This window comes from Brassica napus, chromosome C8 (assembly GCF_020379485.1).
Source record: "Brassica napus cultivar Da-Ae chromosome C8, Da-Ae, whole genome shotgun sequence".
Classification (NCBI taxonomy): Eukaryota; Viridiplantae; Streptophyta; class Magnoliopsida; order Brassicales; family Brassicaceae; genus Brassica; species Brassica napus.
The window spans coordinates 14,743,349-14,769,435 of record NC_063451.1 but is presented as its reverse complement, the minus strand read 5'-3'; the positions used below and the strand labels follow the sequence as shown (position 1 = coordinate 14,769,435).

The 26,087-nt window shown below is 30.6% G+C and overlaps 1 pseudogene; it reads right to left on the bottom strand.

Annotated features, from left to right (window-relative positions):
• Positions 1-3,970: 3,970 nt before the first annotated feature.
• Positions 3,971-5,964, bottom strand: LOC106421570 (annotated as a pseudogene).
• Between the last annotated feature and the right edge of the window lie 20,123 nt (positions 5,965-26,087).

Genomic DNA, 26,087 nt, shown 5'->3' with positions numbered 1-26,087 from the left:
TTATTTAAAGCTCAAACCTTATAGGCAGTAATCAGTTGTTAAAAAAGACTGTGTCAGAAGCTTTCGGATCGTTATTTTGGTCCATTCGAAGTCATGGAATGGACTGGCAGAGTGACCTACCGTTTAAAGTTGTTGATCAAATCTAAACGGTGGGTCACAACTAAAGGTAGTGGCATCTGATCACACTATTAATCCATTACCTCCACAATGCCTTGATGAGAAGGGTCTGGTTTTACAACCAGAGGATGTGATTGGTACTTGTTATGACACCGCATGACGCCTACAAGTGTTGGTAAAATGGCTTGGAATGCCATCACATCAAACTACTTGGATGTCGATTGCAGACTTTGCATCACAGTTTTCTTCTTATGCTCTTGAAGGTAAGCTTAATGACAGAGGAGGGGAGGGGGTATTGATAAGCCTGATCGTTGTTACATAAGGAGAAGAAAGAGAGAGAAGGAAGGAAACAAGCAAACCGAAGCTGAGCTAGAAGTTGGAGATGATGAGCTTGAAATTTGAAGCTTGATGATTGGTTAATAAGAGTCAATTAGAAGTTTGTTGATTGGCGCTGACTATAAATACAAATGATTGTTTTCTGTTAGAGGGAGCTTTGATATTGTAGATTGAGTATGTTGACTTAAGGAGTTTCTCGTTAGGGTTAGGCCTACGAGTACTCATTGATTTACAATATCAAAGTGTAATTCGACTATTTATTCAATAAAGATTGCAATTGCTTTGAGAGGATTGAGTTCGGAATCGAGATTACATATCAAAACTCTATTCAATGGGTTTGTGGTCTGTTCACTTACATTTTTATGATAGTTTATCTCTTGCCATAGTTTGTGGTCTGTTCGTTTAGATTAGTTTGTGGTCTGTTCATTTAGCTTATCTCTTGCCATAGTTTCAAACAAAAAGCATCAGTATCACTATCATAAATTATGATAATTGAATGATGATAATCTGTTCACTTACATTTCTGAGTATCATCTCTTCGTTTTCCTACTGGTGATAATTGAATTAGGTGTTGTGTTTCATTTAGATGTGTTTGTGGTCTGTTCACTTTCATTCATTACCTCTCAAGATAAAACAACACCTAGTCCAATTATCATCATTTAGGATAGTGATACTGGTGCTTTTTGTTTGAAACTATGGCATCATATAAGCTTATGTTGACTTTTTATTAAGATCATATTGTACGTATAACTAAAACGCCTCTGATTGATGACTAATAATTCTAGTATCTGTCCATGGACTTGGTTCGCTTTCTAATATGAATGTTTTGATTGTGTTCAAGTGTATAAACTCTTTCCTTGGCTGATGTTGAGTCACTGGTTTATGTTTGAGTTGCTTCTAGCTAAGGTCTAAACAATGAGTGTTGGTCATTGAATGTTTACATTTTGTTTGTTGGTCTGTTGATGGGGTTTCTTGTTCATTTGTTTGCTTTAGCTAGTAATATGGTTAATGGTTCATTGCTTAACTTGATTTGTGTATCTGATGACTGATGAGTGATGACTTACGTGATTTGTTTCAAACTTCTGCAGCTCTTAGTGTTGAATGGAAGAAGCATATATGCTGCTAATAAGAACATTCTTTCTCAAATTTTTCAAAAAAATGTTTTACAGGAAAGCAACAAATTGGAGTACCTGATACCTAAAAGAACATCAATGAGACATAGGCTACCAATGGGAGACCAATGATTCACATACTTTGTAGGTCATCTTCTAGAAATAAACCCAATAAAGCGTCTTTCTGCATCAGAGGCTCTCAAGCACCCTTGGCTTTCATACCCATACGAGCCAGTCTCTGCTTCAATCTCCCGAAACAACCAATAACTTACGTTTGCTACTAAAAACAACAGATTAGTATGAAAAAGCCTTTTTATCTGTGCAAGGGTCAAGCCCCTTTTCGGTGCATGACGCTTAACGTTGTAGATGTATTTTCTAGTCAAGAGAGGCTATGTGAGTGCAAAGGTGAGAGATTTAAAGAAGAAACAAAACTCTTTTTGTGAGATTTGATTATAAATCATGTAACACTATTGTTGTCAAACTTGCGATTATTATTCTCTTAGAAAAAGATAGTAGTACATGTAACACTGTAGTTGTATGTCGAATCTCACCATTGCATTCTGAATTGGAAGCTTTATTGTGGGCAATGGAGTGTATGCTACAGGTATCAACATGTCAATCTTTTGGGACTGACTGCAAGGAATTAATCGTGATGACCAAAGACCCGGGAGCATGGCCGAGCTTCTCTACTGAGCTGGAGGAGTTTATGAAGTTGAAAGCAAGATTCACGGAGTTTTCGATTGTTTTTGTATCTCGTCAGGAAAATGTATCGTCTGATTCACTAGCTAAGATAGCGAGATCCTTCCGTAGGGAATTGTATTACATTAGTTGTTCTGTTCCGGTCTGGTTTCCCAGACCACCTCAAGCTTGAGTAATAGAATAGCCGTTTGAAGAAAAAAAAAAGCAAAAGATAGTAGTTATCAATGTTGTTTACTTTGATGTTTTGAGTGTTTATCGGGTAAACCCAATATAATGAAGGGTTTTTGAAATTTAATTATCAAAAATTCATCATAAATTGAATTTTGAAATATTAAAAAATTGTTAAGAAAACAAAGTTTTATAAGCAGAAAATGAGGTTTATTGCAATTTAATTATAAAAATTCATCATTAGTTGAATTTTTGAAACATTAAAAGTTTTCTTAAAAGGTTTAATTAGCAGAAAATAAAGTTGTGAATAGTTTCTTTGTTTATTTAGTTTTTGTGTTTTGATAAATATTTTGATTTATTATTTTGTTTTAGTTTAGTTTATTATTTATATCAAAAATGCTTTTATATTTATATATTTGATTAAAATTTTATTACCATTAAATATAATATTTTTTATAGATGTAAATATATTTAAAATACATATTTATTTTAAATATAATTATACAATTTATAAAAATAAAATATAAATTAAATGAAAAACAGCCGCAGCGTCTACTAAATAAAAACACTAATATGCGTCCAATGTCAACGTTCAGTGTCAGCGTTAACGTTCAGCATCAACGAACAACAACCAAACGAAAATGAGGCAGACACAACCTCAGCCGAGCACTGATCTGCAAACACAGTAGATCCATCTAAGAAATGCAGGACGATCATGGTTACTCTCTGCCACTCGATCTTGGTGACTGTTCAAATCAACTGGATAACACCTTGAGGAGGAACAGAGGCCAGGTGATGGATAACACTTATATAACATTTGGCTATGGTGACTTCATCGCCTAGAAACTTCTGATACTCACTCTCTGCCGCATAGTAGTCAAGAGTCGAGGGATGATGTGTAAGTCATATTCATGTTGCTGAACATCACAAAGATGGTTTTCTCAAGTGACTTTCCGCTCCATGTTCCATACCCTTTGAATCCATTTTCCTCTACTGCTGATTGAATTTGAAAAACGACCAGACACAACGGGAAGAAGAAGACCTAGTGGCAATACTCAATGAGCGCATTGATTAGTCCGGAGATAGATTCGATGATCGAAGGGTCAATCTCGATGCCACTTTGAGTAAAAGTAATAGCTTTACCAATGGTGGAGTCCATTCATTCCCATGGCTCGTCAGAGAACTGTCTCCTAGGTGATTCTATAAACATTGTTTCCATCGATCCCGTGTATCTATGTGGCACCCATTTCAATCTTCTCGGCGGAGAACTCGGAGGTGTTTATCCTTCTGCTGCTTCTCGAGCCGTCTTCTACGACAGAGAGGTCGATGTTCGTGCCCTCTTGAGAAGGTTTAACTTTCCGTGTTGAATGCAGGATGATAGGCCCAATAAAACTTCATGGCCCATAACTTAAGAGTAACCGGAAGTAAGAACGCAACTTAAAAAGAGATGACATGACGAAATTTGCCCAAGGTGCTGATGACATGGCGCGCTATGTGAAGAGAATATCCTACTTTATTTATATAGATAGATAGATAGATTAGACTAAACATTTTTGTTGATTGATTAATTTTACATTTAATTTTGTTTTGTTGCAATTAAGTATGATAATTACTATTATCATCTCAAAATGCATACATGCATATATATAAACTAAAGCAATGACGAGAATGGTACAACCGTACGAGGCGTGTATGCAATTTAGTTTAAACATGCATATACATACATATTTTTTTGAAATCTTGAAAACTACTTACCTTTATTTTTTTCTAACGAGAATTTTATTATTATTATTATTTAATCATAACACAAAAAATTATATCTATATCCTAGTGACACTAACTTTGAGACCATGCTGCATGCGAAGAAGAACAGAAGGAACTGGTTCAGATTTTTGACCTTCAACGACCTCAATCTCATATTTTTGTATGATTTTCACAGCCACTGTCTTTATCTGCAAGAACGTTAACTTTTTCCCCAAGCAACTTCTTGGACCAGCGCTAAACGCCAAGAACTTATGTGAAGGTTCATGTCTCAACATTCCATTGTCTGAAATCCATCTCTCTGGTCTGAAATCTTCTGCATCATCTCCCCAAACAGATTTCATCCTCCCCAATGCATAAATAGATATGACTATCTTCCAGTTGTCATCGACTCTATGCCCAGTGGGAAGCACGTCTGGCTTTGCTGGTGACTTATGGTTAAATGGGACTGATGGGTATAGCCTTAGCGTCTCACACACGGCACCGTCTAGATACACGAGCTTGTCTAAATCTGCTGGATCAAACTTTGGCATCTTGTTGTTAATCTCTTGTCGAATCTTGATCATTGCTTCAGGGTTCTTGGAGAGAAGCCAGAAGAACCAAGAGAGAGCTGAGCTTGTTGTGTCTTTTGCTGCTATCAAAACCCCCAAAATAGTGTCTCTGATGAATTTATCGTTACTTGGTTTCAAGTGTTTATACTTGGTCGTGTCTATAGTCATGTAATACGTTAAAACGTCCATGGCCTCTCCTTCTGAGTCACGAATCCCATGAATTTTAATCTCCTCTCGTTTAGCCGATATGATTTTCTCGAGCATCTCATCAAACACCGCGATACCTCTTCTCATGCTCTTTTCTACTCCAACTCCAATCCAATACTGGAGTTTCCAAAACAGAACTGGCTTGGCATGTCTGTAGAAAAGCCCATCGGCAACACCGTCCACAGCGTCACTGAAATTAACCTTAGGCAATTCGATGGAGAGACATCCTGGATCATACCCGGTTATCAAAATCGAAGACGTATCAAACAAGAATCTGTGGAACAGATCTTGCAAGTCGACGATGATGTTTTTCTCAACAGCGTTTTCGAGAATAGGTACAAGCCCTTGATTCAATTTGCTTACGCTTGTATTCACCCAAAACCTTTGGAAATCTTGATGGCTGAAAATGGCATGAGACGAGTTCCTCATATCCTCCCACAACTCCGAGTCAACGTTGAAAATCGAATCTCCCAAGACTTCAAAGATCTGCTTAAACTCCGTCCCTTTGGGGTAATTATCGAAATTTGAACTTAGAATGTAACGGATATTCGCCGGATCAACAGTGATCAATATGTCAGTTCCACTAAGCCATGGCCCTTTGAAACAAAACGTCATATTGGAGGCTTCAAGAAGCTCGGCGATCGCGTCATATATACGATTGATATGGACGAGCAGACCCGGAAGCATTCCCAAGGACCGGCCAGTTCGTGGGCAAATACTTCGGAGTTTTCTTGTGATGTAAGAAACCTAGGAGGACAAGGAACAAAATGAATGTTATGCAGATTTCAATCAAACCTATGTTGATCGCCATTGTAGGTGACACTTTTTTTTTTCTTTTCTTTTTGTGAACAAACCTAATGGATTTTCCTTATGAACAAGTAATTCATGCAAGAACTCGATTGCTGTATATAACAGGGAAGAAATTTACGTATATAATGGTGCAATTATTTATGGTCCCACAATTTAGGAGACCAATAAGAATCTGAAACTATTTATATATGGTCCCCATAATTTAAGACCCCCTAAAATATCTGTATGTTACCATAAATCTGACAATAAACAACTTGATGTTTACATGTGTTAATTAATAAATTGTACCGACTTCTGTGTCTTTACATGACTACGAATACATTCAAACATGTGTGTTGTGAACCGACTCAAAATCTCCTCCAAGAAATGCAATAAGTTAGTATACGAAAGTGAAGCGGAAATAGAGGTGTTCGTATATATTCATTAAAGATGCGGAAGCACTATTCCATGTGCATTTCAAAAAGAGTGAAAGTGGAATACCTTTCAAACAAATTGAAGATCATATTTATCAGAGGAAGAAATATAAGAAAACATCTTTGACTTCGAAAAATTGTTTGAAATACCACAAGTAGTTGAACTTAAATAAATGATAATTAAATATTTATGAATGATTTAAAAATGTTAGTTAGTTTTTTCATCCAAATTAGAGTGTTTATAAAAATAGTCACTTTTAATGGTAAATTTGAAAAGTTATATTAAATTTGTTGTAAATTAGAAATCCTAGTTTAATTTGTGTGAAAAAAATTGTCTGTATATGATGATTAAGTGTTGTAGAATTCTTTTTTTTTCTTTGCAGAATTCATTTCTTAAAGAAACCAGTGAAAGGATGATCACGGGAAGAATGTGATGCAAAGTGGTAGGGAAATTGGTCTTAGTTATGTTGTGTATGTTCTTTTCTGATGATGGAAGGTGGTGGGACAGACTCATAATAATTCAACACATGTTAGTGTCGAAAACAGGCCCTGCTCAAATTTTTTGTAGACCATGTGCTTAAAAAGAGATTGTAATTTTCTTTTAAAAACAATGATAAAACCAATACATTTTAGTTAAAAAAACAGCAAATATGATTTTTTTTTTTTAAAGGGCTTCGGCAAATATGATGTTGAGGATTAAAAATAGGAAAATTGGACTTTATAACCTTCAAACAAATTATAATTCACCCACTATCTAAAAGCCTTCATTTATCTATATACTTTGTACATAATATACATTATTACCATAATCAGCCGGTGAAACCTACTACAAAAAAAAATTAAATAAATAATTAATTAATGTAACAAGTAAAATATGTGGTCACGTTGTATTCACTATCACCTCTCAAGATAATTAGATAGCTTTCATGAAGATGAAGATGAACGTGGTCTTTTATTATGCACACATCTTCTTGAACTGAATTTCTTCTCATGAGAAGAACAAAGAACAACGATGAAGGCGTATATGGTGAGCAAACATAACAACTATTTCATTTATTTTTCTCTTTCTCTTAAATCATTGATTCTCACATCATGCTTTTGTTTTCATACTTTGTTTTCGTTTCTTTTTTTGTTTTAGTGATCCAATGGGGAAGAATAACGACGGCGGACCGGTAAAAGCGTCGCCGTGTCGGAAAAAAAGGAGAAAAAATGAAGATGATCTCTATATGGTAGTGAAAAATAACGACAGTGAACGAGGTGAAGGTGTACCAGCATGTTTGACAAAAGAAGAATTGAAGAAGATGAACTTATCGTCTATACTATATTCGGGAAATGAATAGTATAGTATATATTCTTTAGTGTAGTTATTTATGTAAAGTTACTATATTCTTTGGGATATATATCTAAACAATCCCTTAAAAATGTAATCATCTTCATATTTACAAATTTGATAGTTTTCTTCTATGTCATTTTGTGTAATTGATTGTAATATGAAATTCATACTATATTGGTTTAAGTGTAATGATTAAAACCAATTTTGGATAGATGACAAATAAACTCTTATATTAGTGTACTATACTACATTTCTCAACTATAAATAATATTTATATAGTATAAATTAATATTACATAATATTATGTATTATTTTAGATTTTGATATTTGGATTTAGAGTTTATATTTGAGTTTAGGGTTTTGTAATTAGTGATTAGGGTTTAGTATTTAGAGTAATAGGAGTGAGTTTGAGGCCAGTATTAGATTTTGAGATTTGGGTTTTGAGTTTAGGGTTTATGGTTTATATTTGGGTTTAGGGTTTATACTTGGGTTTAGGGTTTATTGATTAGGATTTAGGGTTTAGTATTTAGAAGGACAGGGTTGGAATTTGGGTTTAGTGAACATGTATCGTTTCATTTGACAATTAATAAAGAGTGTTCTATTTTGTTCATCAATATGTACTATACTATTTATTTTATTCCATTCTATTTGGGTTTAGGGATTTAAAGTTTAGTATTTGGAAGGTGCGTGATTAAGGTTTGGGTTTAGTGATAGCAGTTTAAGATTTAATATTCAAAATGTGCCTTCAAGTGTCCAATATTGAAATTTTTTTTATAGATTGTATTTGGGTTTATAGGTTCTTACCTAGGGTTTAGATTTACTAAGTAGAGGTTTGGGTATAGTAAACCATATTATATATACTATTTGGGTTTATGCTTCCTTAATTAGGGTTTAGATTTAATAATTAATGGTGTGTCTGGTATTGTTGTATTTTTCGGGTGAAGAGAATTTACTATTTGCATTTCATACTATGGATACACTTTTGAAATTTTTTGATTATTTTAAATATTCGTGTACTATACTATGTAGACTATATGGAATAGAAGATATGTAACATCCTAACCAAGTAAATGTGCCTTCAAGTGTCCAATACTGAAAAATAATTTATTGATTGTATTTGGGTTTATAGGTTCATGTATAGGGTTTAAATTTAGTAAGTAGAGGTTTGGGTTTAATAAACAATATTATATTTTTGTTACATTCTATCTGGGTTTAGGGTCACTTGGGTTTATGGTCTATACTTGGGTTTAGGGTTTAGTGATTAGAATTTTGGGTTTAGTGATTAGCATTTAGGGTTTAGTATTTGGAAGGTGGAGATTTAGGTTTGAGTTTAGTGATAACAGTTTAGGGTTTAATATTCAAAAATTAGGTATGGGTTTAATATTTAAGAGTTGTGTGTTGGGTTAGAGTCATATATTATTTCTCATATGAAATGAAACCATCCTTTTATTTTTCATTATGCACTCAATTCATTTCAGTTTTTACACGATTAATTCATTTATTTATTTCATGGAACCACATCACTAATATAATTTAAAATTGTAAGTGGTAATAAACACAAGTTACGTGGATGTCATTCATATCTCTCATTCTGAACAGTTAGCTATTAAAGTGTCCACACCTTAAAACATATGACGTTATCTCTTTCCTTTTTTTTTCACCGGCTACTTGTAATTAAAGATGATATAACCGGATAAATTATAGCATAAATGATAGTTTTTTTATTATATCAACATCAATGTCATCCACCTGATTTCTATTATGAATTTGGTTATTTGGCAAATAAACCCTTAAGAATATCAAATACCTTTAAGATATAATTTGGTGGATTACTCGCTTACTCGTACACGTTGTGCGGGCTTTAATATAATTTTTAGATTTATGGTTACATTTGTATAATCTATATATATATTTCCTCATATTATTTTTATGTATTTATATGAATGTTTAGATAACTGATTATACATGTAAAGCAAATAAAAATTGTTCTACATGTATATAATTATTTTATGCATGAATATGCGAGTATAAATACTATCATAGTTAATATTCAACAAAGACAACCAATATTAATCTTAATTATCTTTGTGAAAAAAAAACTACAGCAATTGTATATAAATGATAAATGATCCAAGTTGAACATTCTCGCTGATTTTGTTTCTCTCTCTCTACAAATGATATTGAATTTGATTTTATACTATATATCTATATATAACAAAAAAGCATTTCAACAACAATTATAAATAAGAATTCATATACAAGTATAAGTAATAAATATTCGTATGATTTATAAATTGTATTAATTGCCATACATATGTGCACCATCCATATAGTCTTTAATTCAAACTAAATCAGTTGTATCATATGCTACTTGTCACCCTTTGAGTTTTTCTCTTTTTTTACTTCTTTTTTCACACTTGTTCTTGTATTTTATCTTATAATTCTTCTTTATCTTTTGATATGAATTCTTTGTTTTTTGTCTGGTAAAATACATAAGATTTTTCTTTTTTTTTTTGCTAAAGAGCATAAGATTTTTCTTGCTACCATATGAATCATTTTTGACAAACGATATTAAATTCATACTAAATACCATATGCTACTTGTCACCCTTTGAGTTCTTATAATTTATACTTATTTTCTCTCTCTCTCGTTCTCTAGATGAATCATTTTGACAAATGATATTGAATTTGATTTTATACCATATATCTATATATAACAAAAAACATTTCAACAACAATTATTAATAAGAATTTATATACAAGTATAAGTAATAAATATTCATATGATTTATAAATTGTATTAATTGCCATACATATGTGCAGGCCATCCACATAGTCTTTAATTCAAACTAAATCAGTTGCACCATATGCTACTTGTCACCCTTTGAGTTTTTGTCATTTTTTACTTCTTTTTTCACTCTTTTTCTTGTATTTTATCTTATAATTCTTATTTATCTTTTGATATGAATTCTTTGTTTTTTGTCTGGTATAATACATAAGATCTTTCTTGCTTCCATATGAATCATTTTTGACAAACGATATTAAATTCAAACTAAATACCATATGCAACTTGTCACTCTTTGAGTTCTTATAATTTATACTTATTTTTTCTCTCTTGTTCTTGTATTTTATTTTAATTCTTCTTAATCTTTTGATATGAATTCTTTATTTTTTGTGTGGTATAATACATAAGAACTTTATCGCTTCCATATGAATCATTTTTGACAAACAATTAAATTAGAGATACAAAACACATGATCTAAGACTTTAGTCACTTAAATGTGCTGCCATATTTCTCCAGAAATACAAAACACACAGAAATAATTACTTCAGCAACGTATATTAATACATAATTTTTTTTGTTCAGCTGATTAATACAGAATAAGATTGTACTTTGATGTTCTATCACTTTATTATAAATACAGATTGTATATTAAGTGTATTCAAATAAAATTAAAAATTAGTTACAAGTATAAAAAGGTTACAAAGACCGATCAATACAACAAATCCACATATTTATTTGTTATAAAATTTTCCAAATCAAAATTTTATAATTTAAGGTGTTTCATAAGTAAAAAAATATTACATCGTCGAACACTTGTATTTGAGAAAAAATATAGAAATTTATGCAAAACATTATAGAAAAATGATTCAATATAGTAAACAAAAACTCATAGTATAATATAAAATACACCATGAAATATATCTATATTTATTTTCATAAAAATTTAAAATAGTTATAATGATTCATAAACGATAATATAATATAAACTTTATAGATTATACAATAAAATATTAACAAAGAAATAAATTATGCGCTTTTAAAGCGCAGATCAAAATCTAGTTACTATTATTATAGTTCAAAAATTATTTTAAATATGCTTGACATTATTAAGTTAATTTATATATGGTGATTTTTCTTTAGGAGGTTCTTGGAAAAACCCTCAATGTGGATTTTTTGCAACTTAATCCGCAAAACCGAAAACCCATGAGTTAATCCACAAAGTTGCAGTAAACTCAGAATATGAGAAATCAGTGTAATGATTTACTCAATAATATTATTAACTAGATGGTACACATATACCTGTAAAATTAGTTGGAACTTGGACGTGAGGTGGCATGTTATCTTGATCTAAAAAGAGCAATATCACAAAATGTGTTAGTTGTACGTAACTTTGATTTTGAATTAATATATGTTTTTAGTGGATGAGAGAGTTCGATACACAATTCAAAAGTAATAAACGACTATTTAACTAGAAGAACAAACAATTTCCAGGTACTAGTAGGTAACCATTTACAAATTATTTATAAATTAAATTTCTAACAGTTAGTAATAATTATCATTAAAATCTTTAGGTAAATTCTATCTAGTTGATTGTGGGTTTTCAAATCGAGTCAATTTTGGCTCAATTTCATGTTGTTTGATACAATCTACAAGAATTTATTGTCCAAAGGCGTGATCTTAACATTACATCTGAATTATACAATCTTCATCATGCTAGTTATAGAAATGTGATCGAGAGGATATTTGGAATGTTCAATCGAGATTTGCGATCATAAAATCTACACCTTTTTCACTTATACAAACAAGCTGGATTAGTGTTAGCATATGCATCATTGTATAACTCTCTGCGTGAGGATTCCCGATCAGATGTAGGTAAATTTCTTGTTGAAGTAAATACTCAACAAAATGCAATGAATACTAATCAATTTATTGAAGAAAATCCTTTTTATTTTCAAATTGATGAACCATCCAAAATATTATATAATTTGTTGGTTCTGACTTTTTTTTTGTTTTTAAATATTGATGGAAGTTCTGAATTAAGAAATAATGAATTTATTTCAAGATATGGGAATGTTTTCTGTAGCATTTAAAGCTAGAGGTTATTCTGACAAACAAACATAGATTATGCTAGTATCATGATTTAATGGAGAATTAAAATATTGGTGGGACAACTCACTAGACACAATTAAGTAAGATTAAATACTTAACCGTGTCGAAGTAAGCAGGATAGTAGACGGAATGGTCTTTACGAAGAAGTTGAACATCAAAATGTAGTAGAATTATTAATCTATACTCTAACAACATTTTATTGGTAATCCAGTAGAAAATTAGAAAGTAACCAAAAAGCATATCAACAAATTTAAAATGTCCAACATCAGGATATTTTAAAATAGTATAAAGACATTTTCATAACCAACATATTTCAAAGAAATGATTGTAATCAACCTTTCTAAAAAGAATGGCTTACCTCAGGATTGCCATCGTTCTTTGAAGAAACAATAATCAACAAACTAAAACATGATTTTAGAGGACAATCTTAACATTATAATATAATTACATACGGTCAATTATTTACATCCGTAAAGAAGGAATGATTAGCAATATTCCAAGAACATAAATATAAAAGAGCAATTTAGCTGGAAATACATGAAATGAAAGATAATGAGGTATCCAGTCAAAAAACTTTTTAATTAGCTATCCGGATAAATGAAAGAATGAGAAGTTACCGCCTTGTACTTTACTGATGTATTTTTAGAGCGGATAGGTCTGCAATGCTGGATAGGTTATTGTAGGGATGTGTCAGACGAAAGTGACGTATTGTGATTCCGTTATTTCCACTTGTAGCTGAAATAAGAAAACCATAAAACGGAGTGTGAGCTACACATGTGTAATGTAGGTGTTTTTTTTAGAACTATATAGTGTGATGTAGTTATTGTATATACAAGGTCAAGGTATATAAGATTTCAAAGCTTTTTTTTTTTTTTTGTAAACTAGATTTCAAAGCTTTGCTTAACATGTTTTTTTTTTCTTTTTAGAGAAGCATGTTATATACGAACAAATCAGACATTATCAACCACAAAATCCCAACGACAATCATTAAACAACCATTCTCCATACAGTGCATGTAACTGACGCATCATCTACAAAAATTCAAAATAAAACACATTAGTAAACATAGAGAAAATGAAAGTTTACTAAACATTGACGCAGACGACATACCAGTAAGTCGTCTGGAAGACTTACCAGTAAGTCGTCCAAACAGGTCATTTTTGCAATTGAATTTTAAATAGGACGACTTACCAGTAAGTCGTTCAAACAGGTCATTTTTGCAAGTAAGTCGTCCAGCTTTGTGTGTTAAAAAAAAACCTAGAAGACTTACTGGTAAGTCGTCTATGATAAATGGGTTAGTTTTGCATTTGACCAAATTGTATCAGATATTTGACTTTTCCTGGACGACTTACCAGGAAGTCGTCTCAAGTCGTCTCAGGAAAAACAAAAATTTTAATATTTTATTAAAGCTAGACGACTTATTTGTAAGTCTTCTCAGGTTAGTTTGCAATTCGAAAAAGAAACTTATATATTTAACTTTACCCAGACGACTTACTTGAAAGTCGTCCAGGCAGACGACGTACAAGAAAGTCGTCCGAGATAAGCAAAGTTTGACCATAATCTAGGAAATAAATCTGGACGACTTTGCTTATCCTGGACGACTTTCAAGTAAGTCGTCTTACTTGACGACTTCCGCGTAAGTCGTCTGGGAAAAGTTAAATATTTAAGTTTTATTTTCCAATTGCAAAAGTAACCTGAGACGACTTACAGATAAGTCGTCCAGATTTAATAAAATATTGAAATTTTTGTTTTCCCGAAGACGACTACTCGTAAGTCGTCCAGGAAAAGTCAAATATCTGACACAATTCGGTCAAATGCAAAACTAACCCATTTATCCTAGACGACTTATCAGTAATTCGTCTAGGGTATTCTCTAGATTTTTTTTTAACAAACAAAGATGACGACTTAAAAGTAAGTCGTCCGTTTGACCAGAAGACTTACCCGTAAGTCTTCTACAGCCAGACTACTTACGGGTAAGTCTTCTACACAAACAGATCTGGAAAAAATTTCAATTTCATACCTTAAACTAGTGAGATGACTTCCTTAGCACACAGAGTCTTCTCCAACCACCCAGAATCTCAAACGAAAGTAACCCACCAAGAATAGTATGCTTGAATGGCTCTATAAACCATAAAAAAATTTTGAATCAAAAGCTTGAGTTTTTTGGATGAATATGGAGGCAAAGTGAAAGAGATGTTGTTTTTAGTTCATAACAAGTGAGAAAGAGAGAGTGTAAATCGATTTTAGGTGCATTAAGAGCTTCAAATTGGTTGTTCATGTGGTTGGGGTATTGATGACAATGGCAATCTTGTAATTACTTGAAGATGATGAGGGTGAGAGAGTAAAAATGTCATTTTCGGAAAAAAAAATAAAAAAAAATTGATGGCATTTTCGTGAATATCATGAACTTGTGGGGTGAATAGGACAAAAGAAAAATCCAAGTAAGGCATGAGTTAGTTTTAGGTTTGACTTTGAGTTTTGAGTCAATCTTGCAAAAAATCCTAAGTTTATTATATGATTTGGTGTATATAATATATATTGCATAGAACTTAAAAGTGGTTTTAGATATTATATTTCTAAATTTCATCAAAAATATATTAAGTGTTAAGAAAATATCAAGATAATTCGATTGTGAATATAAAACAAAAAAAATATAATAATATATTCTTACTTATATAAAATTTGTATGCATATAAATTATTAAATTATAATTTTATTGGAATAAGTTATTTACATAGAAGTTTCTAAAAAATATTATCTTATTCATTTATCGATTTGTGTCAAATTTTGAACCGGTCAAAGTTGGGACTGCCAAAATTTATTAATTTATAGAGATTATTAATTTATCGAATATTAATTTATAGAGGTTCTACTGTATATATCCAAATAATTAATAAAATTAGTTACAAAACTGGTATACAAGTATTACTTTACATATACGACATGATTTCAAAATAGATATAATTGCATTAATGGATACTAGAGCAGATTATAATTGGATCCATAAAGGAATAATATTAGCAAAATATTATGAAAAAAAAAACTGAACGATTAAGTGGCACACTTAATAGATTAAGAACATGTAACGAAATATATTTCTTTTCAAAATCAGTTTATCGTAGTTAAAAATATGACATAAAAAGTAATATTAGGAACTTCTTTTTTTACACAAATATCTAATCTATTAAAACTGGAGTACAAATAAGATTTGACCCTGATTTTTTCTAAATAATTACAGTCTAATGCCACTAAATTAATATTTCTTGATTTAACATAATTATCTATTTTTCCTTTTAAGAAATCAACCGATTGGAACCTACAATTAATTTATGTTTAATATTTCCATATTGTGCTTCATCGTATAATAACGTACAATTTTTATTGTCATCATTATAGCTAAATGAAGTATACATATATCTCCCCCATATACACTACGGATACATGTTTTTTTACATAATATAGTAACCACATTCTGAACTATTTAGGACTTCATTAAAATTACATCAAAATCATATACTTTATACAATACGTTTTAGAAATTCATTATAAAATCGCTATTAGTATCAAACTTTAATGTCATCAGTATGATGCACATAACTAGTACTTTTTCTTTTTCTTTTCTTTTCTTTTCTTTTTTCTTACCAAACAAAAAAATATACACGAAACAATTAGTGGTCGTATATTTAACAAATTGTGTTTGGAATTTTTTTTAGCAAATTGTGAAAAAATGTTCCACAATATGCACTCACTATGACAACAACATAAAATATGGATATAAAATTTTAAATTTATTTTTCACGTTTTGCTAAAGATATCCGGCGTGATTCACTTGTATTTAAATGTTCTTATTAGGAAGATTTTGGAGATAGTCCAGTCAATTTTAAAATTTTACAATCGGAATATTCTAAGCAAAGTCAACATCATAATTTGCGTATATATTAGGCATGATTCAATCCTAACTAACCTGCTTTAGTGAAATCAATTTGTTCTATCAAAAAGAAATATTTCCATCAATAACAACCCTACAATCAAGCACCATATTTAACTATTAACTATTTACTATTTTTATATTCTGTTGATCACGTCTATATATATATATCTATATGTATAGTGTCTATCTCCATCTAATAGTCACAGAGAAAACGAAAAAAAAGACTAGATGGCGACCAACAGAAATGTTTTTTGATAAAACAAATCATAAGTTATGGAGGAGAATCTCTTGAATGCATATTTGCAGAAGAAACTGAATCACGTTAAACTACTTCATGTCTCATATATATTACTCCTCTGTACTCTGTTCCTCGGACTAAAATTTTCTAAAGTGTTCACGTTTATTAAGAATTCATTAAACGTTTATAATTTAATTTTTCTTTTACTTTATTATACACTTTTCAATAAATTTTCACTAATAAAATTTAATCAATTCAAATATTCTCATTTAATATTTTTTAAAAGTATAAAAAAGTACCTTAAACATATAGAAAATCTATCTTTGTGGAACAAGTAAAAAATCTAAAACATCTTACTTTCGAAAACGGAGGGAGTAATTGTTTTGTTTAATACTATAAGAAGCACCTAACCATCTGTTAACTATTTTGTGTAATATCTATATTATTAAAAGTGTCTTATTAAAATTGAATTAGAAAATAAAAAATACCTCTTAGTTTTACCATTTATTTACATTGAAATGCCATAAAAATATTTATTGAACCTATATTGACATATGCTTGCCTTTTCTTAATTTAAATAATAGATTTAAACATTTTATTTCTTTTCCTAATTTAAATAATATATTTCTTATTCAAATCTTAACCAAAATATATTTCTTGATATATTTCGTATTAATATATTAAATACTTATTAGTAATAAATAATAAAATAAAAAATCACACATCATAATCAATTTATATAACATATAAATAAAATGAAAATAATTTATTCATATATTATTAGTATAATACTTTCATAATATAAGTCCAATTGTTATAAATATTGGATTTGTTTATATGTTACACTGTGATATAATAGACGATTAAAATCACAACATATAATTACTGAAAGTAATAAATAAAATTGCTATGTTTTTAAAATGTTATATTAACAATTATATAATACATTTTAATTTAAAAATATATATATCATACCAATAGTACAAAGAAAAAAATTAAAGTGAAAAAAAATATTTATACGGTCATGGGTCAAGATCTAGAAGACTAGAAATAAACAACAACAACACAAGATTATTTTTTTAACAAATTTATTTCAGTAGAATTTATAGTTGCAAATATATTTATATATTTTATGTATTATAAATTTATTTTCATTTTTTAAGGGATGCTAAGATTTTGGAATTAGAAAAATTATGACCCACCTCTTTATTATTTTAATTAGAAATTTAAAATTTATATCAGAATATTTTATTAAATTTTTAATTTTAATTTTTATTAGAATTGTAAAGATTAATTTATGATACAAATTTATTTTTAAATATTACGAATACATCATTTAATATATTTAAAGAAAACTAAAATCATAAAATAAATACCCGCCCGGTCGGGCGGGTCAAAGGCTAGTATACATTTAAAGTATCAGCAATAGGCATATCACGGAAATTGTTGGACAAAATTATTATTTGGACTCTTATCACCAATGAAAACTAAAGAAATTTAAATTTGCAACAAAATACAATTCAAAAAACAATTAATTTAGTAAATAAAAAAATCATATCTAATATTTACAAAATGAAATAACACATAAAAATAGAAGAACAACTTAAAACACCATATATAATAAGTAAAATAAAATCATAGAAAATGACCTATTAAATCAAGTATGCTCAGATTTACCTAATGCTTTTTGGGAAAGAAAACAGCATATGGTAGAACTCCCATAAATAAATGAATTGTTTTTAAATAAAAATATACCAACTAAACCATGATCTATACAATAAATAAAGAATTGTTAGAACACTGTAAAAAAAAAGATCCACTAAATAAAGTATTAATTAGGCCATCCAAATCCCCTTTGAATTGTTCGTCTTTTATGTAAATAATAAAACTGAAAAAACGCGAAGTGCCACAATTAATAATCAACTAAGAACTACTTAATGATGTACTGCAATATATTATATATCCAATACCTAATAAAAGAAATTTATTAAATGAATTTACAAAGGAAAAATATTTTTAAATTTTGATATGATACGCAGGTTTTGGCAAATACAAATTGCCGAACATATATATTATAAAACATCATTCACCGTATCATTCGGACATTACGAATGGAACATATGGGGGTGATTGGTTGGGGTGTGATTGTAGAAAATTTACTTTAGAATTTACTTTTTAGGATTTTTTGATTTAGCTTTAAGAGATGTATCTTCAAAATTTCATACAGCCAAAAAGATGAGGCTTTAGAAAATAAGATTTTTACAGCTATTTTTGTTTTTGTTTTTTGGCTGTAACTTTAATATTTTGGTTGTAGCTTTAAAAACTAATATAAAGTATGATTGGTGGTTTTTAAGGCTCTAGATAAAAGTTAAAGCTAAAGTCACTTGGTACATCCCAACCAATCACCCCATAGTTCTTTTTGGACTAAAAAACACACCTTCCAAATTTAAACATATAATGAGTGGTATATTCAATAATTATTCAAAGTTCACCATTTTCTATATTGATGACGTAATTGTGTATTCAAAATCGATTGATCAACATATTAATCATTTATATACATTTTTAAACAAATTTAAAAATATATGTGTTAATAATATCAGCAAAAAAAATATCCTTATTCCAAACCAAAATAATATTTCTAGGACATAATATATATCAAGGAACCATTACACCTATCACAAGATCAATAAAATTTGGTGATAAGTTCCCTAACCAATTAAGGAAAAAAACACAACTCCATGGATTTTTAGGATGTCTAACTATGTTTATGATTTTTTACCAAACCCTAGAATAACAATATAGTCAACATATCCTTCTGGTCCAACAAGTTAAACAAAAGGTCAAAATCCTTCCTTGCCTATCTATGCCAAACCCTGAAACCGGTATGATAGTAGAAAAATATGCTTCAAAAATAGGTTACTGAGGAATTTTAAAACAAAAAACTCTCAGATCAAGTCAAAATTTATTAATATATAGAGATTATTAATTTTTCGAGTATAAATTTATAGTGGTTCTACTGTATATCCAAATAATTAATAGAATTAGTTACAAAACTGGTATACAAATATTACTTTACATATATGACAAGATTTCAAAACAAATATAATTACATTAATAGATACTAACGCATATTATAATTGGATCCATAAAGGAATAATATTAATAAAATATTATGAAAAAACACTGAAGGATTAAGTGGGGCACTTAATAGATTAAGAACATTTAACAAATATATTTCTTTTAAAAATCAATTTATCGTAGTTAAAAATCTGACATCTTTTATATACTAAAGCGCAAGTCATTTGTCCAATAAAATTTTGACAAGTGGAATATATTTTCAAAAAATAAAGCAAAAACCAAAATAAATGTAAAAACATTTCGTTTAATTATCGTCTAACAGTTTTTAAACAAAAAATCCCTACATTTTCTCACTTCACCACACCCATGAACTCACGATCTTAACGGTTAATCTTTCTCTTTTTAAACTCAAAATGCCTATCATGTAAATTCATCTCTACTTGCTTTCAGAAATTTTTAGTTACTAAACTCTTTGTAACAGCTTCTAACTCTCTCTCCAAAATATGATGAAACATTTTTATGTTGAATGTACTGACAGTATCTACGAATCTACAATTTTGAATCCATATCAACATAATCTCTGGCCAAAAAGTGGCACACCAATAGTCTTAAAAAAACTCCTTTCATGAATTGAGAAAAAAACCACAAGATGTTGTGGACACGAGTAGACCAAACGCACTCCATATAGCATGCTAAAGAACGTAAAGTCCAGGTTAGTAACTCTAAAACACTCAAACTTTTCTTGCTCAAATCTTAATTTGCATCATGTTGAATTTCCTTTTCATAAAGTATTATTCTTTTCTAATCTACTTATTTCTTTTCTTTTTCTTTCTGCTTTAATGGATATAGACAAAAGTTACATACTGGGTGAAAACAAAACAAGTCAATAACATTAGCAAAATGATTTAAATCAATTCTCGATTAAAACAGTTCTGCGTATAAGGCCTTTGAGATATATCACAAGAAGAAAAGAAATGTGATAACAACAAATGGAATTTAAGAAACTCATGTGATAGGCACACCAAAAAGAGCCTACTGTAGATAAACCATATTTGATCAGGTTGGTCTTCCTTATTTTCTCTTTATGTCTTTGTTTTGTTTACTTCTGTTTGATACTTTTTTTCCTTTTTTTTCTTATATATAGTAACTAAATTTTTAGAGTTTTAGAAACAAAAAAAGTTGAAGCAAGCAGATCATTGAAAATGAATAGCTGTAAAAGAGAGAACGAAAAAAACAAAAGGTACTAACGTCAATTACCTACAAAACTAAAAGTTGTATTTTAATTGGACTTCATCAAAAATATGATTTTCTTCAAAAAGAAAAATAAAAATGTAATAAAAAAATTGGTTCTGAAAAGAGATCGATATCTTACAGTCAGGGTTTATATTAGTCTATTGTAAGATATAAATATCAAAATTCTATTTTTAAGATGCAAAATAACATTTTTTTCATTGTCAAATACCCAAATACTATATTTAGTGTATCTATATATAACCAATACCCGTGCTTCGCACGGGAGATATCATTAGTAAGAAGTAATATTAGGAACTCTCTTTTTTACACAAATATATCCATTTAAAGTAACAGAAATAGGCATCTCACGAAAATTGTAGGGAACAAAATATTATTTGGATTCTTATCACCAATGAAATCTAGAAAAATTTAAATTTGCAACAAAATATAATTCATAAAAAAAATTAATTTAATAACTAAAAAAATCATATCCAATATTTACAAGATGAAATCACACATAAAAACAGAAGAACAACTAAAAACACCATATATAATAAGTAAAATAAAATCATAGAAAATGACCTATTAAATCAAGTATGCTCAGATTTACCTAATGCTTTTTGGGAAAGAAACAACATATGGTAGAACTCCCACATATAAAGGAATTTAAAGAAAAAATATACCAACTAAAGCATGACCTATACAAATAAATAAATAATTGTCAGAACACTTTGAAAAAAAAAAGAAAAAGAAAATCTACTAAATAAAATATTAATTAGGCAATCCAAATCTCATTAGAGTTGTTCGACTTTTTATGTAAATAATAAAACTGAAAAAGAACGTGGAGCGCCACAATTAGTAATCAACTATAAACTACTTAATGATGTACTGCAATATATTATATATCCAATACCTAATAAAAGAAATTTATTAAAATGAATTTACAATGGAAAAATCTTTTTAAATTTTGATATGAAAAGCATGTTTTGGCAAATACAAATTGCCAAACACGATATATATATAAAACATCATTCACCGTACCATTCATACATTACGAATGGAACATAGTTTCTTCTGGATTAAAAACGCACCTTCCGGATTTCAACATATAATAAGTGGTATATTCAATAATTATTCAAAATTCTCCATTGTCTATATTAATGATGTAATTGTGTATTCAACATCGATTGATCAACATATTAATCATTTATATACATTTTCAAACATAGTTAAAAATATATGGATTAATAATATCAGCAAAGAAAATATCCTTTTTCCAAACCAAAATAATATTTCTAGGACATAATATATATCAAGGAACCATTACACCTATCTCAAGATCAAGAAAATTTGCTGATAAGTTCCCTGACCAATTAAGGAAAAAAACACAACTCCATGGATTTTTAGGATGTCTAAACTATGTTTCTGATGTCCTACCAAACCTTAGAACAACAATATAGTGAACATATCCTTCTAGTTCTACAAGATAAACAAAAGGTCACAACCCTTCCATGCGTATCTATGCCAAACCCTGAAACCGATATAATAGTAGAAAAATATGCTTCATAAATAGGTTACTGAGGAATTTTAAAACAAAAAGCTCCCAGATCAAGTCAAGATTCTATAGTAGATTCTATTCAGGTGTCTAGTTAGGACCATAAAAATTTGTTTTACCGTCAAAAACGAAGTTTTTTCTATAGTAAACTGTATTTCTAAATTCCTAGACGATTTAATAAATAAATATTGTTATTACGAGTTGACTGTAAGCCAGCAAAATAAAATTTACAAAAAAATGTCAAAAACTTAGTTTCAAAACAAAACTTTGCGATATGACAAAAAAATTTATAGGAGGAAGAGTTTACGACAAAGGAGGTTCCAAGATCTTCTGCATCAGGTTATCGGCAGAAAAGGGACAAATCGAAACAGAGAATTAAGAGAACAATTATAAAAGGGTGATGAGGAACAACTAGAGAAACACTCATCTTAACGCACACACATTTTAGCCTCACTTTCTACTTTGTTCTTAGTCTAGTCTAGTTTGATTGTAATCCATATTCTTTTTAAAACCGTTAAAGATTTATATAAAAGATCCATTTTTGTCCACTTGAGTCTGATTTAGAGATGTCAGCCCAACCCGTGGCCCGCGGTTTTACGGATGTATGGAGTGAACCAGTGTCGGGTCTGCGGGCTAGCGGGTTGTCTGCACAAAACGATAGGACTTTTCAATGACTTTCATTCGGTGTTTTTCATCGTTCCGATTTGTTATTACCTTCCATGGTTTTTTGATTGGAGCTTTTGCATGTGTTTTCTTGAGTGAAAAACACTGATGCTTTGTGTGATACCAATGATTTCCAATTTGAAATCATCATAAAGATTTGATTATCTCTCTTTATCTGATTCAAGGCTCTTGTAATAAATTTCCGATCTTAAAATTTGTGTTGTTTGATTGTTCCATTGAGGTTCTTACTCGTGGTCAAGTGTAAGCCTTGAAGGAGAAAGCTTTTTGATGTGGTTATGTTAATTGCTAGCGATTGAACTTGCTTGATCTTACTTTAACATCCCGAGTTGTGATATATGGAAAGGTTTAAGAGAATTGATTTGGCTACCTATATCGCCAATGTTGACTTCTCTTTTCCGTCACACATCCGTTTAAGCGTGCTTGAGCAGGAGTAGTGGAAGGATGGGTGACCTATGGGGAAGTGATTCGCGATACCATGCGAGTGAGGCCAAAGCACGGGGAAAGGTCATGTGGTGATTGCAGGGTCAGTAAACAGTAATTTCGAGCCTTCGGAAAAATTAACGTACCGACCGTTAGAACGGAATGGGGCCCACGGGCCGAAAAAGCGAACGTGGGTGGCCCATTAGCCGTGGATGGTCGGAGCGTTACAAGTGGTATCAGAGCTGGTTACCCATCTCGGTTCTGAACCGAGAGGCATCTTGAAACCTGTCGTGCGGCGCAACGAGGACGTAGCATTCTTTGAGAAGGGTGAATTGTAACATCCTGAGTTGTGATATATGGAAAGGCTTAAGAGAATTGATTTGGCTACCTATGTCACCAAAGTTGACTTACGTTTTCCGTCACATATCCGTTTAGAACTCCAGAGTTAAGCATGCTTGAGCTGGAGTAGTGGAATGATGGATGACCTATCGGAAAGTTATTCGCGATACCGTGCGAGTGAGGCCAAAGCACGGGGAAAGGTCATGTGGTGATTGTAGGGTTAGTAAACAATGATTTCGAGCTTTCGGAAAAAGTAATGGACCGACCGTTGAAACAGGATGGAGCCCACAGACCGAGAGAGCGGGTGTGGGTGTTCCATTAACCGTGGACGGTCGAGTCATTACACTTACATTTCAGGTTTTGTTATTCCTTTATATTTACGCATAAACACGTGTCTCACTCCATCATTTGTCTCCTCGTTGTTCTATTTGCCTTCCAAATACATAGAATATATATGTCGCACCTTTTGACCGTAACAATGACTCTTTTGTGACTCATATAATGTTTAGTCTCCTAACGAATATAATAATTCTCCTTTCATATAATGTTTCTGCTTTATTCTTTTTCTTATTAAACTTATCAGTTCTGAGAACTTACATGCTTCTTAACCTGCAAATCAGATGCCATAATATGTTTTTTGTCTCGACTCTCGACCCTATTAGTAAGAAGCACGATCAAATGCCAATAATGTTATGTGGAAGTTATAACTTCATGTGTTGCCTTCTCGTACGTTTTCTGCAATGAAATTCTTTGACTTTGGTTACAACCATTGCTTTTTCTAAAAAAAAAATCTTTGTGTGGTATGATGCAATCTAGGATATGTTGTTTGTGTTGGAAAAGGTTTAAGATTGAACTCGTGTTTGTTTTTGGTTCTGTAGATAAAAAATGGTTTTTGTATATTCTGATCTCTTGAACTAGTGAAGCGATACTTTACTGAGATTTGAAGAGATTGTGTCTCAATTCTCTGTGTTCTTGTATTTGGAAATATGATGATAATGGCATTACTTTACTGATATTTGAAGAGATTGTGTCTTATAGTTTGCTTAGTTCTAAGACATTATGTAGACTGGCTGTGTTTCGAAAAAAAAAAGGTAAACTGGTTGGAACTTAGAATTAAGTTGGCTTTGTTGCAGGTAACCCGCGCACTACAAAAAACAAGAGCATAACGGCTACAGTATTAGTCGTTAGTTCATCGTAATATGTCTATTACGACCAACTAACAACGAAATGAATTTTGTTGTTAATAGCTCGTCATAATGGACAAATCGTAGTAACATGGTCGTAATATTTACGACTAATAAAATTCGTCGTAGAACAATTCGTCGGAAAAAAAACGTAACATTACATCCTTTCCTTTAGTCGTACATTGGTCATAAATTGTCGACGTTAAATAGTCGTAAACAATAGACATTAATATCAAGTAAACAGGTTGTAAATGTTAAGACGGATTAACATCGACCTTTGACGTAAATGGTCGTAACTTTTACGACAACTTTACGTCGAATATCGATGTTAATTGGTCGTAATCTTCACGACCAATTTAGGTCCAATCAATAATTTAGGGAAAAAATAGTTTTTAAAAATTTAAAATAAAAAATTTATAAAACTAAAAATTTTATAAACATGAATTTGGAAAATTTTAAAGAAAAATCTAATATATCCAAAACATAATATCGAACATATAATAATATTCAATATACAAGACCGAAAAAACCTAGATATTAAGGTTGATGTCGTCGAAGATCTGGTAATTATGCTGCTCGGCATGTTGTTCTATATCCGCCTGCTCTTTCGGAGTAGGGTCGAGTTTAATGGTTGGACGTACAGTGTGCCACATCTGTGCAAGGGACAGGTTTGTGATATACCTTAGATTTTACCCACTTTTAGCCATAGTATATAAGTGTTTTAGGATATATATACTACGATTTGGAGTTTTTTTTTAGAGTGTTTTCAGGTTCAGGTACATTTTGGAGGAAAGTGGTGATTTTGGTGCCTTTTGGAGCCTTTTGAGTGCAGAACTGCACAGACGTGTCAGATGTTCAGATATGGATGCAGACCTTCCCACGGTGAAATTGAGCTGATCTTTTGATACAAGATAGAGCTTTGAGCTAGCTTTCTAATGCCACTGGTTTGAGGTCAATCCAACGGTTAGATAAGAAGTTATACCCGTTTTAGTGAAGAGTGGCCAGTCTGTCTCGCGAGAGAG